This window comes from Lissotriton vulgaris, chromosome 4_1 (genome assembly GCF_964263255.1).
Source record: "Lissotriton vulgaris chromosome 4_1, aLisVul1.2, whole genome shotgun sequence".
Classification (NCBI taxonomy): domain Eukaryota; kingdom Metazoa; phylum Chordata; class Amphibia; order Caudata; family Salamandridae; genus Lissotriton; species Lissotriton vulgaris.
Window position 1 is genome coordinate 816,204,288 of NC_141691.1, and position 15,995 is coordinate 816,220,282.

At 43.3% G+C, this 15,995-nt stretch overlaps 1 long non-coding RNA gene across 1 annotated transcript in view; it reads left to right on the plus strand.

The window, feature by feature from the left end:
• Window positions 1–15,995, plus strand: part of LOC147722623 (uncharacterized) — a 356,601-nt gene that overhangs the window by 296,226 nt on the left and 44,380 nt on the right. The window contains exon 4 of the long non-coding RNA XR_015309887.1: window positions 6,997–7,181. This is a non-coding gene — a long non-coding RNA (uncharacterized LOC147722623). The remainder of the gene's footprint in view (window positions 1–6,996; window positions 7,182–15,995) is intronic.

Consider the following 15,995-nt stretch of genomic DNA (forward strand, 5'->3'; position numbering starts at 1 on the left):
TGTGTGGGTGGCTGGGAGGTGTATGACTCTGTGCATAGATGTGTGAGCAGTTGATTCACTAGATGTATGGTTTCAAAAGTGCATGTGGAAACAGCTGTATGGGCGGTTGACTGTGTGCATGAGTGTATTGGTGAGTGAATGGATATCTCAGTGCTACGTGTCAAAGTAAGTACATATGTAAAACACAGTACATGGGAGAGTTGACATATATAAATAACTGTGCATAAGAGCCAGTGAATGTGTGAGTGGCTGTATGGATCATTGTGAACTTGTATCAGGGATTGTATAAGAGAGTAAATATGTGTTAGTATATGTTTGAATAAGTAAAGTTTGTATAACTGTATAGTTGAGGAAATGGAGGTGTGATTGATTCTTTGCATGACTGACTAGGTGTGTGAGTAACTCCATGGATGAGTGACAGTCTGTGAGTGTCTGTTTACACTTATTGTATCTAAGGTTATATTAGAGTCTGAAGAAGTTCATCGTATTATCACATGAATGATATCATCAGTGATGTGATCAGTAATGTCAAATGAGATGTCATCAGTGATGTCATCAGTGATGTCATTTGAGATGTCATCAGTGATGTCATTTGAGATGTCATCAGTGATGTCATCAGTGATGTCACTGACCATGTCATGAATGATGTAATATGTGACATCATCAGCAGTGGATTGCGGGTGCGCGATATATAGTTAGTGCAACTAACTATATATGGAATTTCAATGGTTTTGTGTGAGTAAAATAAGGTTTTGTAAATGCGAATTCCTAACTATATATGGTCTATAACCTATGGTTTTTTCAGTGAATTTTCAAGGTTTTGTAAATGTTAATTCCTAACTATATATGGTCTATAACCTATGGTTTTTTCAGTGAATATATATATATATATATATATATATATATATTACCTACTGGCGATAGCCAGTAGGTATATATAGTTAGGATTTTTTCCCTATGGGATTTCTGAAAATTCTATGTCTAATAACTTTGGCGTTTGTGGACGGAATCGGCTGAAATTTTCAGGAAAATGGCACATTTTGTTTCTGAGCAGCTCCTGGAAATTTGGGGGGGGTTCGTCAAGGGGGGGCCGAGAAAAAAGGGGGGTCCCAAAACGCGTTTTTCCCATGTTAATTTCCATAGGGCGGTTGGACTCACTTTTAGCCCGAACGGCTGAATGGATTTCCACGAAACTTGGCAAAATTGTAGGGACTGTTAGCCCGATGTGCCTTTGCTAGGTCTCAATATATGTGCTTCAGTGGATTTTGAGAAATTAACGTTTAAAACAAGATATATATCTGTAACAGCGCTCCGGGCAGCGCTCCGGTTCGCGTACTTTTCGCGTATCGGAACTTTGCGAAGCGAAGCTGATTGGCTCTCCGGTGTCTGTCAACATTCTAAACAGTCCGGAGCGGCCGCCATCTTGTCTCTCGGTAGGATCGAGAGACAAGAGGAGGCCAAAACAAAGGGGGAAATGAAGGAAAGGGGGCGAGGTAGACCCCTTCTGACCCCCTAGGATTGATGAGGGGGATATTATAGAGTCACGCGGGGCCCAAAAAAAAAAAAAAAAAATTCCGATTTTTTCGCCGTAGAGACGCGTCCCGGTACGCGAACCGGGCAGCTAACCGGGCAGCTAACCGGGAAGCTAACCGGCAGTGTAACGGGAGTCTGAGGAGTAGCTGATTGGCTGTCAACATTGTAAACAGTCCGGAGCGGCCGCCATCTTGTCTCTATATAGTTAGGATTTTTTCTCTATGGAACTTTTGAAAATTCTATGTCTAATAACTTTGGCGTTTGTGGACGGAATTGGCTGAAATTTTCAGGAAAATGGCACATTTTGTTTCTGAGCAGCCCCTGAAAATTTGGGGGGGGGTCGTCAAGGGGGGGCCGAGAAAAAAGGAGGGTCCCAAAACGCGTTTTTCCCATTCATTTTTCCATAGGGCGGTTGGCCTCACTTTTAGCTCAAACGGCTGAATGGATTTGCACGAAACTTGGCAAAATTGTAGGGACTGTTAGCCCGATGTGCCTTTGCTAGGTCTCAATATATGTGCTCCCGTGGATTTTGAGTAATTTAGGTTCAAAAAAAGATATATATCTGGGCGGAGCCTAACCACACATCTGATCTGATTGGCTGTCAGCACTTCATCCAAGAAGTGTTGGCAGCCATCTTGGGACCAATATACATGATAGCACCTCATTAAAAAGCATTGTAGTTAATAGAGGGTTTTAGGACTTTAGTTACATTATATAACGTTTGTGATATGTGCACGTGTGGATTTTGTCTCATTAAGGTTAAAAAAATATATATATATCTTTAAGCGTGTTCTGGCGCGCTTACGTTTTGGGTTTGGTTTGCGCTGCAGAGACGATACGTCACGGTTATGCGATGCATCATGAGGCGTCTCACGGGCTACGTGATACGTCACTTAATAAAGAATATATTTTACAGCTATAGATATTAGCTTTTAAAAAACCAATGAAATTCACAGAAAAAACCATAGGTTATAGACCATATATAGTTAGGAATTTGCATTTACAAAACCGTGAAAATTCACTGAAAAAACCATAGGTTATAGACCATATATAGTTAGGGAGTAGCATTTAAAAAACCTTATTTTATTTGCACAAAACCATTGAAATTCCATATATAGTTAGTTGCACTAACTATATATCGCGGACCCGCAATCCACTGCTAATGATGTCACATATTACATCATTCATGACATGGTCAGTGACATCACTGATGACATCACTGATGACATCTCAAATGACATCACTGATGACATCACTGATGACAACACCCAGTGACTGTATGTTTCTGTAAAGTTAAAATATGTCTTACATATTGAAGAATGAGTGGATGTATAAGTGTCTGGATGAAGGATTTAGTAGGTGCATGACTGACTGTATGAGAGAATGATTAAATGTGTCTCACTGAGTGCATGGGTTAGTGATTAAAGTGTCTTAATTTGGCAATCATTATTTATGTTCTTCTGTAAACTGCTGCATGTTTAAATCAGTAGCTATATCAGTAACTATATGGGTTATTGAATGGTTGCCCAAGTATTTGTATGGGAGACTGAGTATGTGTGTGGGTGGCTGGGAGGTGTATAACTCTGTGCATAGATGTGTGAGCAGTTGATTCCCTAGGTGTATGGGTTCAAAAGTGCATGTAGAAACAGCTGTATGGACAGTTGACTGTGTGCATGAGTGTATTGGTGAGTGAATGGATATCTCAGTTCTACATGTCAAAGTAAGTACATATGTAAAACACACTCCATGTGAGAGTTGACATATATAAATAACTGAACATAAGAGCCAGTGAATGTGAGAGTGGCTGTATGAATCATTGTGAACTTGTATCAAGGATTGTATAAGAGAGTAAATATGTGTTAGTATATGTTTGAATAAGTAAGGTGTGTATAACTGTATAGTTGAGGAAATGGAGGTGTGATTGATTCTTTGCATGACTGACTAGGTGTGTGAGTAACTCCATGGATGTGTGACAGTCTGTGAGTGCCTGTTTACACTGAGTGTATCTAAGGTTATATTAGAGTCTGAAGATGTATTATCACATAAATGATATCATCAGTGATGTAATCAGTAATGTCAAATGAGATGTCAGTGATGTCATCAGTGATGTCATTTGAGATGTCATCAGTGATGTCATCAGTGATGTCATTTGAGATGTCATCAGTGATGTCATCAGTGATGTCACTGACCATGTCATGAATGATGTAATATGTGACATCATTAGCAGTGGATTGCGGGTCCGCGATATATAGTTAGTGCAACTAACTATATATGGAATTTCAATGGTTTTGTGCAAATAAAATAAGGTTTTTTAAATGCTAATCCCTAACTATATATGGTCTATAACCTATGGTTTTTTCAGTGAATATATATATATATATATATATATATATATATATATATATATATATATATACAATCCTCAGATTAAATTTCACCAAAGAAACCTAGCTCAGATCCTTCAGCGTGGTTGCAAGTTATTTATTTGTTAAATGGCAAATTGGGCGATTTCGCCATTTAACAAATAAATAACTTGCAACCACGCTGACGGATCTGGGCTCGGGTTCTTTGGTGAAAATTAATCCGAGGATTGTTTGCATATTTAAAGGCTCGCTACCTCACCGAAGCCCGCCGTCACTAAGAGGCAAAGAGATTGCGACCTGGTGTTTGAATATATCTATCTATCTATATATACACAGCACCTAATTGGTCTGTTATACGAAATACTGCAATAGTACATAAAGGAAAAAGAACAAATTTGAAAAGAGGCAAAGTAAATTAGCATATGGCTTTGTGGGCATACTGCTTACGTTTGTATAATACATCATTGTGGGGAAACGTGATGTGCATTTATCTCTAAAAAGTGAGCACATCTAGTGATACCATACAGTAATGTAGTGCAGGACGCACAAAATATCTATTTCTAAGAATAGTAGCATTATAAATTTAAAATGAAGGGATACAAACCTATAGTAAGCCTAAATTAGGCACCATGAGTGCGACCGGGGGTAGAGGGACGCCTGCAGTCATACTCTATTGTGGAGAGAAACACATAGTATCACTAATGTGAGTTCGTAATGCAAAACAAAAGTAGGAGACTGATAAACTCTCTTGTCACAGTCCCAGAAGGGTGGTCTGAACTAAAATAACTTTTTCTCTTGTAAGGCAATATATGTTTTCAGCTTTTGAAAGCTTTAATGATCACCTAAAACGTCTTGTCTAAGTAAGTAATCTTCAAAATGGGGGATTTCTCCAAGGTATCTACCTTCCAGTCCCTTACACGGGGGGGGGCGTCTGGCTAAATGAGACGCTTTTAAATCCAAGGCAGCTGTTTTAATAATGCAGTTGGAATTATGGCACAAAAATCAAGCTTGTTGTTCGATACTCGCCAAAGGTTCTGAGAAATCGGCACCCTCTTGCATTGCACAAGCCAGTGTCTCAAAATCTTTCCCCAAATGCTGAGCAGTTTAAGCTACATAGGTTCTTGATTTCATTGGGAGATTGTTGGCAGCAGAGGATTTCTTAAGGGTAGTTTCAATCCTCTTATTCACTGAATACCATGGTAAATAACCTTCAGGATATACTGAAGTGTCCCCGGTATGGTAGCCAGAATAAAATCGACTTTGATAGAATATGGTAACATGATATATGTTTCTTCTAAAACGTACATACTTTGAAGAAAACATGAAACACGAAATTGATTCAGATATTTCCATTCCCTAAGAATTAAGGGCTTTAACGTTTTCATGACGAGTTAATGCTTAATTGGAAGGTTTATCACATTGGAAAGCAGCCCTTAGAAGTCCTGTTCAGAAGCTAATTCTTCAAACTCTTGGTTTTCACAAACATTGTTTAGAATCTACCCACTTCCTCTCTTCTCACATATTTTTCCCAGGAAGAGGTACTGAGTTCATCACTGTCAGATGCAGACGATGATAAATTGCTTTCTTCTCTGACCCCTTGGACTCTGTGATGTTTCTGTGTCTTTGGTGCCCTTTGCTCAGACAAGATTTTTTAGACTGCCTCGCGTATCAGCTTATGGATCTTCTTAGCTTACAAGTAACCAGTCGTATCTGGATCACTATTCTGACCAGTCAGGAAAAGAATTCACCACCTATCCACTCCTCCCATAGTGTCATATCCCTTTTGTATGTCCACGAATCGGGAAACAGACACAATTATCAGGGGCGGCTCTAGGCTCATGGTGGCCCTCTGCAGGGAGCGTAGGTAGGGGGTCCTAGAAGAGGGGGTCCGGGCGGGGTGGAGTGCGGAGGCCAGTGAAGAGAGGGGGGTCAGGGTGTTTGGAAGTGGAACAGAGCCGGAGGCTGCCAAATCCCTGCCAGGGGCCGCCACACAAATATGTATCCATCCTCAGAGGATTATTATATTAAGGATATATATTGGCGTGGTGGCCCCTGGGGTTTGGTAGCCCTGTGCAGGTGCACAGCTTGCACATGCCTAAGGCCGCCCCTGCAATTATATTAAAAGTTCCTTAAAAAACATCATGTGCAGGAAATAGATTTTCATATGTATCTTAGAAGTGCCTGTGATGATGCAAAAGTGTGCTTCTTTCTGCAGTGTTCCTCCTTGTTGAAGGATAAGCCATCCTTGGGCAAAGCAAGGAAACAACCTTTGCATCCCAGCATGCATAGCCGGTAAGAATCCAGAAGAACTGCTCACCTGGTAATGATAGGGCGATATGTTGGAGACTTTACCTAGCAATTTTATAACATTTTGCAACACTGTGCCTCCTTATTAGGCGTACATAGGAGAATGTTATTTTACGTAAGTGTGTGCAAAAAGCAGGAAGGCAAGGTTTAGGTCACGTCATTAGAAATTATGCGCAGTAAATTTGAACATTTGCCTTGACTCAAGGCTGCTTTTTAAAGCATGCGTCTCACTAAAAGTTCAAGGTTCTACAGTAGGTTGAAAAGAGTACAATAGATAAGTCTGGTCGACTTTTTCAGATGTCACTTTCCTGTAATAATTCAAGTTTGAAATGCACTGTAGAACATCACATCTCGCGTTCTTGGCTTACTGCACAGATTGTGCAGTTCGATGAATAATGCACACTCTGCTTAGACTCTCTATATTTGGTCTTTTCCTCAAAGTGCTCTCAAGTGGCTGTCAAGCAGAATGTTGGTGCTACTAAAAATACCTACAAAAAAATAATATGGCTGCTGTAGTGTTGACCTCACAACTTGTAAGTCATTGTCTTGTAATTATTGTACCTATTAGAATCTATTTTCTATTATATATTTCGCTGCCTATTTTCTTTTTTAAATACGTGTTTATTTCACTCCACATCAGCTTTATCTTGCAGTTGTCAAACTTTCTATTCAACTCTTCGAAATTGCTTATCGTGCCCCCCTTTCTTCCTCTCTCCCCCTCATACCATGACCTCCATGTCTCATTCCATGTGCCTCCAGGGTATCACAGTCTCAGTGTTTTATATCTGTACAGGGCAGGCATCAGAAACCATGTGCAGATGATACAGTAAAATGGCGGATGGGCCACACACAGTCCCATGTCGTTGGTACCACCAAGGATCATCCACAGTGAGAACCCATTCGCACTGCAGGTGGTGGACATGGCGGACACAACTGAGACTTAGAGGTCTCATCCACAAGGCATATCTACACGGAGTGGTAAGTTGGTGTTTCTAGTTTCCATTATGCTGTATTGGTGGCCGGGGTTGCCTGAAAGGACTTTGAAGGACCAGCAATTTTTGCACAGTATGTAACCTCAAGTAAATACAATCATTGAAAAAGCCAATCGATCTGAGCTTGGAAGCTTGCTAAGTTTTTGGATTTTTCTATGTGCAGCTATATGCATTATGCAAAAACAAAAATATATAAAAGAGTGGCCCAGCAACCGAGATAAACCAGTTCTGGTGCTAAAGTTCATCCTTTTCAGGCGACTGTGTACATGTGAACAGGTAAAGGGTCATCACTTACTTTGGAGAAAGCCAGTGAATTAGGTGGACTGATCTATTGCCACCTGATGTATGCTGTGGTGGGAAGATACAATATGTAAATGACGCTAATAGACATATAGATGAAGAGGGCTCATCGAATGCTCATACACGTATTTAAGTGTGTATCCATGTATGTATTTTTATTATGATTTTCTTGGAAAACATGAGGCTCGTGAGAAAACCAAAGATGTCTGTAGGCCGCTCCTAAAAAACGAATGAAGCAAATAAACATTAAGAAAAGTGTCATTTTCATTAATAATACATTTCAAGTTATATTTTATTTCACGCATAATGCTTAGTAGCTTTTATCTCAACCACCCAGTTCTGGACCCTAATATGATTTATTTTCAATAGGCCATTTATGACTGGAAGAGTGCCACCGCCTCTACTTCTGTGCATTAGCCAGTAGTAAAGTAAAAGTAGACTAATGCACGCTGCAAACAGATCACTGTTACTTGAAGGTGGCATGTTTAAGTTCTGCTGTTTGCACAGTCTCTCATCCTTTTGAGATTCAAAAACGAGTATTACTCAGTATATCTCTTGTTATTAGTGAGGGTCGGAGTGGCCAATAGGCTGGGTCACTGGAATTATGCGATTATGTGGCGTTTTAGCATAATTATAGATTTGCCACATTTCTCCACATATTTCATCATCTGCTGCATAATCTGCAGATTTTAACAAAAAACACATTTTGTTTCTAACTCAAACGGTTGAAAAGTTACTAAAAACGCAGTAACACGTGCTGCTATGCAGTGTAAGGCCTTTTGCAAAGCTTGACTGGTCACCTTTATGTTGCTGTCTGCTATATGTGGGTGTTAAGCTGGTAGTAATGAGGTGCAACCAATGCCCAGTTTTAAGAAGAGTACAAATTCTTGTTTCATAATTTACTCAACTCGGCCGCATAATTTGACTCTACCGTACTGCATAATTCTACTGGCCCTGCCATTTAGGGCAATCTGGCAGTGCCTAAGGGCTGTTCTAACAGGCATGTGTGTGGGCCTGTGTTTTGGCTGTTTGTGAGCAGGTTTTATGGCCTTGTAGGCCGCGTTTTTTTGTTATTTCCCTAATATTACCACCAACATTCCCCGCAGAAAGCAAAAATGTATGCATTCTTCCATACCTTGAAAAACACCTATAAGCATAAGTTTACAAGTTCAACACTGCTTCGATTTGCAAATGAGGAATACTTTATTAGCTATCTGATTTTCTAAGGGAGGATCACTTTTATTTCGGTGCCCCAGCCTGTTTTCTCTCGCAGTCCGACTCTGTTATTAGTCCATCCAGTCTGATCAGTTTCCATGATGCCTGTCTCTTCTACTTAGAATTATTACCTTCTCTGGATTGATCTGGCCAGCTCAGCCTGCTTGGGAAAGCGCTTATTCAGCAATAAACCCGCAGCACAAGAGCGGGTTGGTGACAACTTTAAAGTGTTCTTTTCTTTTGCACTATGCTCAATTATTTCCAAAGGCCACGAACTTTGTCAGCCATGTAACCGGTCTGCAGATTGGTGGGGTCCTGGTCTCAACGCTGATCTTATTTCCGGTCATCTAAGAGTCTGCCAACAGGTCTTGCAGTCCTGCACAGTATACATGTGCGACGGGAAGTTTAATGTGGCTTAACGGCTAGAGCTACCGACGTTAAAGGGGAGGAACCAGGTTCGAGCGTGGCTGAGGCATAAACATACTGTGATTCTGGGCAATTCATGTATTCTCCACGTGCCTAAAAAGGAATGTGTCCGTCTGTAATAAAACTAGTGCTCATGTCAAGCGCTCCGATACCTTCGGGTCGAGTTAGCGCTGCATTAAAAAAAAAAGCTGCAAAAAAAACGTATAATAATACAGTGAAAACAGCATTGAAAGTGAGAACACCTCTGCATTCAGGCGATGTCACTGCTGGCACGTCCTCCAACTAGGCCACGCAACGCGTGCTCCAGCGCGGTTGCGACTCCATTAACTGTATTTTCACTTCCAGGCAGTAACATGGTTAGGCCGAAATGGGATTAACATAATTGAAATATATTTGCCATCTTTTTGACAGTAAAGGTTATGGATTATCCAGTTCACTTCTATTCCAAGTCTAGGGTTGGTTCAGTAATTGATCATTATTTAATGAGTTTTACGGAAAAAAGCTGGCTTGGTTTCTAAATGGGCACCATGCAGTGTTTTTTTTCCGTGAGTGCTTTTCCGGTAAGATTTTCCACCGTCCCACATGGACTGAGTAGCCTTGTTTAACTCCTGTCCACGATCCCGGGAGAAATATAGGCTGTGATCTCATTCAAGTCGTCATCCTGTCATGCTGGGAAGTGCCCTAGGATAGGGGCTGCATATCCGTGCCGCAGCTTGTCTCACTGGTGACACATTAGGGGAGATTATCAATATGTCCTTGCAGGCGTGCTCTAAGGCCAAAGAAGGCTGGGCTTCAGGTATAGGCTGGTGGGTTCTATAGAGAGCATCCCTGGGCAGGCATTTAACCCACAAAAGCTATTTGAGTCAAAATGGCGACATGACCATATATTTGTAAATGGTATATTAGGGTCAATTTATATAGGACACACCCCAAAGCACATTGACTTTTGCTGCTCAAGTATAGATGTTAAAACGACTCTTCTCAGTGTTGTCCGCCTGTTGACTTAAGCAAGAGTCAGTGTCTGGAGTCTTCTTATGATTTGAAGGTTATGCATAAACCTCGGCAGTCAGCGTTCAACCCACAGAGCCTGGCCAACATGATGGAAGTAGGACTGGCCAGGAAAGAAGCTAACGCCACTTAGCTGCCATAAAGTTGTTTAGCCTGTGAAAGAGGCAGAAGTCTGAGAAATATTATACCTTAATCATGCGAAGATAATGCCCACCCGCATAGTTTTATGTTCATGAACAGCATAAGATGTGGACAACAGGATTCACTTTTAAAGTTGCTTTCCTAGCCCTAGCCATGTGACCGATGCTGCTGTGTTGGGTTGGACGTATGTGACTTTGACTTTTGACAGCTGCCTGGTGTCCTGCTGAAGAGATTTAAAAGTACAAATGTGATTATCTCGCTGGCAATTACTTTATTGTGTGTCTCCTCATTTGATCTAATAAATAGTGTTGTTCTGTACTTTTTTAACTCAATAAACGGACCAGGTTACGTAAATGCTACAGGACTCCTGAGGCGTTTGATTGGCCAAGCCCATTTATTTTATGATGTTGAATTTTTTTGTTTGTTTGTAGAACGCTAGAAACTCTTGAATAGTGCAAGTAAATATGCAAAATAGAATGTCAGTCTTAATAATATTTATTATATATCATACTACACTCATGTTCATTTAGCATACACATAGCTATCTACAACATTTCCTTTACTTACAGTAATATTGAACATCTTAACTGAACCTGCACTGTGGTTTCTGCTGGTGTGCGGTATTGGAAAATTTGGGTGATGAGCTTCCTCTGCATATGAAGAGCAGTGTGTGGTATATTTGTGTGTGGTGCACACATGTGTGTGTGTGTGCATGCAACATGCATTCCTTGCTCAGTGATGAAGTGGATGGATTGTATGATGGAGTGCTCAGTGGCTGGGAGCATTTGGTATGCTTAAATGAGCAGAGAAAATCTGATGTCTCCGGGTGAGGTATGAGTATTGAGTAATGTGTGTTTCAGGAATCACCCAACAGCGGATTATTAAGAAGAGAAACATCTTAAAGTTGAAAGAGGGTTGGCTCAGTTTTCCCAATCCCGAAGCTCGCATACAATTCCTTTTAGCGGGGAAGCCAGGGGCGGCTAGTTCGCTAAGACGGGGGAGCGTCGCCCTACTGCCTTGAACCAGGAAAAGAAAAGGAAAAAGAAAATTATAACAACATATTCTTAATATAATTTTATTTTGTCCTCCTGCTGCAACAGCTTTGTGTGAGGGGTCGGGCTGCAGAGCAGGGGAGGAGTGGTAGAACCCTCCTAAGTGTGCAATGAATGTTTGGCCGGCCCTCTCGGGCCACCCAAAACACAAATGTGTTCTTTCCCTGTTCTCCATGCAGACTGCAGTAGGGCTACATGGAGAACAGGCCCAGGCCCCCCTGTCCCTGGCCGAGCACCAAATCATGGCATTCAGACCAAACACAACACTGCATTGCAGCGTTGTGATTGGTCAGGGGAGCCTGGCTGTGCTTCCTGTTCCTGGAGCCCGATGTAGGAGAGAGGAGCAGAGACGCGGGACTCGGCTGCAAGGTAAGTGTTTATGTATTTAAAAAAATATTTTACATTGTGACCCGTCGCGCCCCCGCACCCCTCCCCTGCGATCTTTGCCGGCCGTCACTGGGGGAACCACAATCAGAACTCTGATTCCTTGGTTCCAGAGCTGGATTGCTGCCTCTCTTGACCCCTAAAAGTAGCTCTGGAGGTCCGGAGGGAAACTCGCACTTCTCTGGCAGTGCTGACAGCATTCAGAGCGGCTACTTCATTACTTCATTACTTTGAGTCCTCTTCGTCCTGAATGGCAGTCCTGATTCCCGCCTTCCCGCCCTGGCATGACAGTTGACTATTTTCTTTTCTCCTGTTGTCTTTTTTGCCTGGTATGTACAGGAAGTGCTCCGCTAGTTCCTCCCTTTTGGGGTGGCTCCTCGGTAACGGGGACCATCTTGGGGGAACTTTTGCGGTTTCAGCTAGGGAACTGGTTCTGCCAGGAATAAAAAGTATCTCATGCATAAAGACTGCATCCATGAAGACAGACGAGGAGGTAACGGCTGCTGCCTACCTCACGAAACACTGTTGGGTGTCTTTTACCATCCTTCCTACTTCTATGGAGTGCTTGACTTCCGGGCCTAGTACCCGTACAGCCTTGCCCTGTTCTTCGTGGGAGCACTCAGACACTGCATCTCAGCAACTCCTCTTATCCTCATGCGTGGCTGGCTCTCCATACACCATGAGCCCAAAATGTAGCTGGAGCCTTTCCCTGGCCTTAGTTGGCCCGCCACCTATGTTGCTGTTTAGCTCGCAGCATGCCCGAACAGGTTTCTCTATGTCCCCAGCTGCTGTGGTCCAGCATGTTGGAGTGGACATATGACACTGCGGCAGATAGACGCAGAGTCAGATACTTTCACTAAACTATAATTGTTTCTGATATATTTATTTTTCTATTTCTGGAGGAGGTTGTCTCCATTCATGCAGTCCCCACTCTGCTTCCCACTAGAATGCCTTGCTCCTCTGCACTCCGTTCAGTCACTGGTCAGGAAGTGGTGTCCAGTGAGCTGGCTGTGGACTTGAAAGGATTCTGTCCTGCAGCTTCAGAGTGTCTTCTTCACGACATGAAAGTCCTTCGCACTCTCCCTCCCCCACTTCATACCCTTCATTTGTTTGATGTTGTCTCATCCCTCCTGTTCACACCCAACCACTCTCTCCCTCCCACCCCTCTCTCACTCTCTCTCTTTACCTGCTTTCCATCTCCCCACAGCCCATCATGATCTGCTCATTGCCCGCTGTTCACTGATAATGGCTTTGCCAGTGCTTGCATAATTGTGGCGCAGCATTGGCAAAGCAAGTGGCGGCAGATGGCCACTTCAGAATGGCATTTTTTTTGTGGTAAACTAGATCAAACCATTCCCACACGGGCATGCATGCGTATACTAAGGCAGCCAGTTCAGTTTGGAATGATTTTTGTCATATTTTCTCACAGAACCATTCCCAAATGGTCTAATGTATGCCAGCGTGCCTGGGGATGCACTAAATGTCCATCTTTGTATACAGTTTTTGCCTGTAGTATGCCTGTGCTTGTTTGCTGTAACTTGAACACGCGTTTGGGATGCTATAATGTGTTCTGGTGTGTGTGGGGTTCTACTGTAGAACATTACCTGCTGGTTGGTTTGGGGGTACCATCCTCCACTGTTTTCCCACTTAAGCATTGGCTTACCTTCAAATGGTCAACGATTTCTTTTACGAAATTGTTGTTGCTCGGAGTAGAGATCTTGGCACAACCTTAGCTACTGGCTGTTTTTTCTGCCACACTGATACCCCCGAGGAAGGGTCCCTGCTTCTGAATATAACCCCTTGCTCTCGAATGCAAACACCCGCCATTATCCTTTCCAGTGACATTCCAGAGATTGTGAGGGGAACGTGGCTTTGAAGGCCTGTTTGTTTACTGTGGCCTAGACTTCAGCCGAGGTGTTAGCGTGGCGGCCATCTCGCAGTGACAGGCGGCTGATAGACTCCCCCCCCCCCCCCCCCCCCCCCCACCCCGTGCCTGGCAGATAGGGAGCGGTGTGGGGGCTTGAACTACATAACTCAGGCCTTAGCCCCAGATAACACCACTCCAGCGGGCGTCAGAATAAACAATAGAATTACAGATGTGTAAAGCAGATGGATACCATGGAAAAACATCTGCATTGCCCACAAACCAATCCCGGGCTCGGGGGTGTTATAAGTACATTTAGACTCCGTGTTAAAAGAGTTCACCCAGACTGTCCGTGTAAAAAGCAGATGTTCCCCACAAAGTACAACACCCCGTCGGCGTGACTTTTCTCATTTTAAAATTGGATTAAAACGATGCGTCGGTGTTTTCCATTAATCTGGTGATGAGTCTTGTTTGGCTGTTCTTCCACGCATCTGATATAGACGTTTACACTGTGTTCTGAAGTGATATTAGCAACAACACAGAATCGCCAGAATGCGGCGCGTCCAGTAAACTAAACTGTTTAACAAATGTGGTTAAAAAGAGGGAGCATTGCAATGTTTTTCCTTCTTCTAAGAGGACCTTGTGTTTAGCATTTTGCTGGGTTAAATAGAAACATTATTTGAAAGCCACTCTTTTATTTCCTGTGAGAACTGAAAGCGCTCAAGCTCATCTTTCAATGTGTGTGAGTGGGAACATCCGGGCTCTTGGTGGAAAGGAAGGTGAGCATTGCACGAGCCACGCCACGCCACCCTTACTGTGGTTAAGCCATATAAATATAGAATGATCTTTTAGCAGGGCTCGAGTCGGGGTACCAAGCGGGTGGACGGCGTCCCCCCACTTATTTTACTGGGTGGACGCCGTCACCCCTGCCAAACAGCTGGACTTTACTCTTTGGCTTCTCTGGGACGAGATCGGAGCTCACAGCATGCTGCTCACGCACTGACTTCTCAGATGCAATCACATCTAAGGGGTGAGCGAGGAGAAGCAATGAGCCTGTTGGTGCAAGCCACCTTTCCTGACGTTACTTCCTGTTGTGACGTCACTTCCGGTGACAGCGCCCCCCACTTCTCTTTTTAGGACTTGTGCCCTGGCTTTTAGTATGGACTGGTTAGTTTAATGGTGTGGCAGAGGACTTTATGCATAAAGGCCCGTGTCTGCAACGTGGTCAGTTGAGTAGGCTGGACCAGGCAAACGGTGGTCTCAGTGTTGTGTCAAAGGGAAGGTTCCATATCACATGCAGTGCAGTTTCGAACTGCTGGACTTCTTTCTGAGCAGCCAGTATACGCAGACAAAGTAACTCAAGGGTGGAAAATGGACTATTTTTGGCTTCGATTTTAGTGGCATAGAGTAGATTGTTAAAGAGTAGAGTGATGTGTCTTAGAGTGCAGTAGCATAGAGTACAGTGTCGTAGAGTGCAGTGGTGCAGAGTAGATTAAAGTGGCATAGAGTGAATTGGCGTACAGTAAAGTGGTGTAAAGTGGATCGATGCAGAGTAGAGGGGGGTAGAGTTCAGTGGCGGAGAGAGCAGTGTTGCAGAGTAGAGTGAAGTGGCATAGAGTGGAGTAGAGTAGTGTGGAGTGATGGAAGGTAGAGTTCATTGGCATAGAGTAGAGTGCCGCAGTGGCGTAGAGTGCAGTGCAGTGGTTTAGGGTGCAGTCATGCAGAGTAGAGTACCAAAGTGCAGTGTTTTACAGTGCAGTGGCGTAGAGTGGTACAGAGTAGAGGGGTGCAGAGTCAGTGACATAGAGTTCAGTGGTGGGGAGTAGAATAGAGTGGCATAGAGTGCAATGACGTAGAGCACAGTAGTGTAGAGTGAAGTAGTGTACAGTGGCAAAGAGTGCAGTGGCATAGAGTAGAATATTGAGTGTAGTGCAGTAAAGTGCTGTGGTACAAAGTAGTTGGCATGGGTACAGTGGTGTAGGGTAGATTGTTTCAGAGTAGGGTGAAGTGGTGTAGAGTTGGGTGGTACAGGATAAAGAGGAGTGTTGCAGAGTGGGCTAGCGTAGAGTGGAGTGGTGCAGAGTAGTGTGATGCAGAGTGGAGTGGTGTAGAGTGCAGTGGCAAAGAAGGCAGTGGTGCAGTAGAGTGGTGTGGACTGCACTGGCATAGAGTAGAGCATGGCAGAGTAAAGTAGAGAGGCGAGAGGGAAGTGGTGCACAGTAGATTGGAGTGGTGTAGAGTGCATTTCACTGCTGTCTGTGACAGTGTACTCTAGACAAAGCAAACACAAGAAAATGATAGACGAAGCAGTCAAACTTTTCAGACACTCACCCCCAGTCGTATATCTGGGTTTAATCCATCATCGTTCTTTAGCCTACTTTGCCACCCCAGTTCCGACCCAGCCACATGC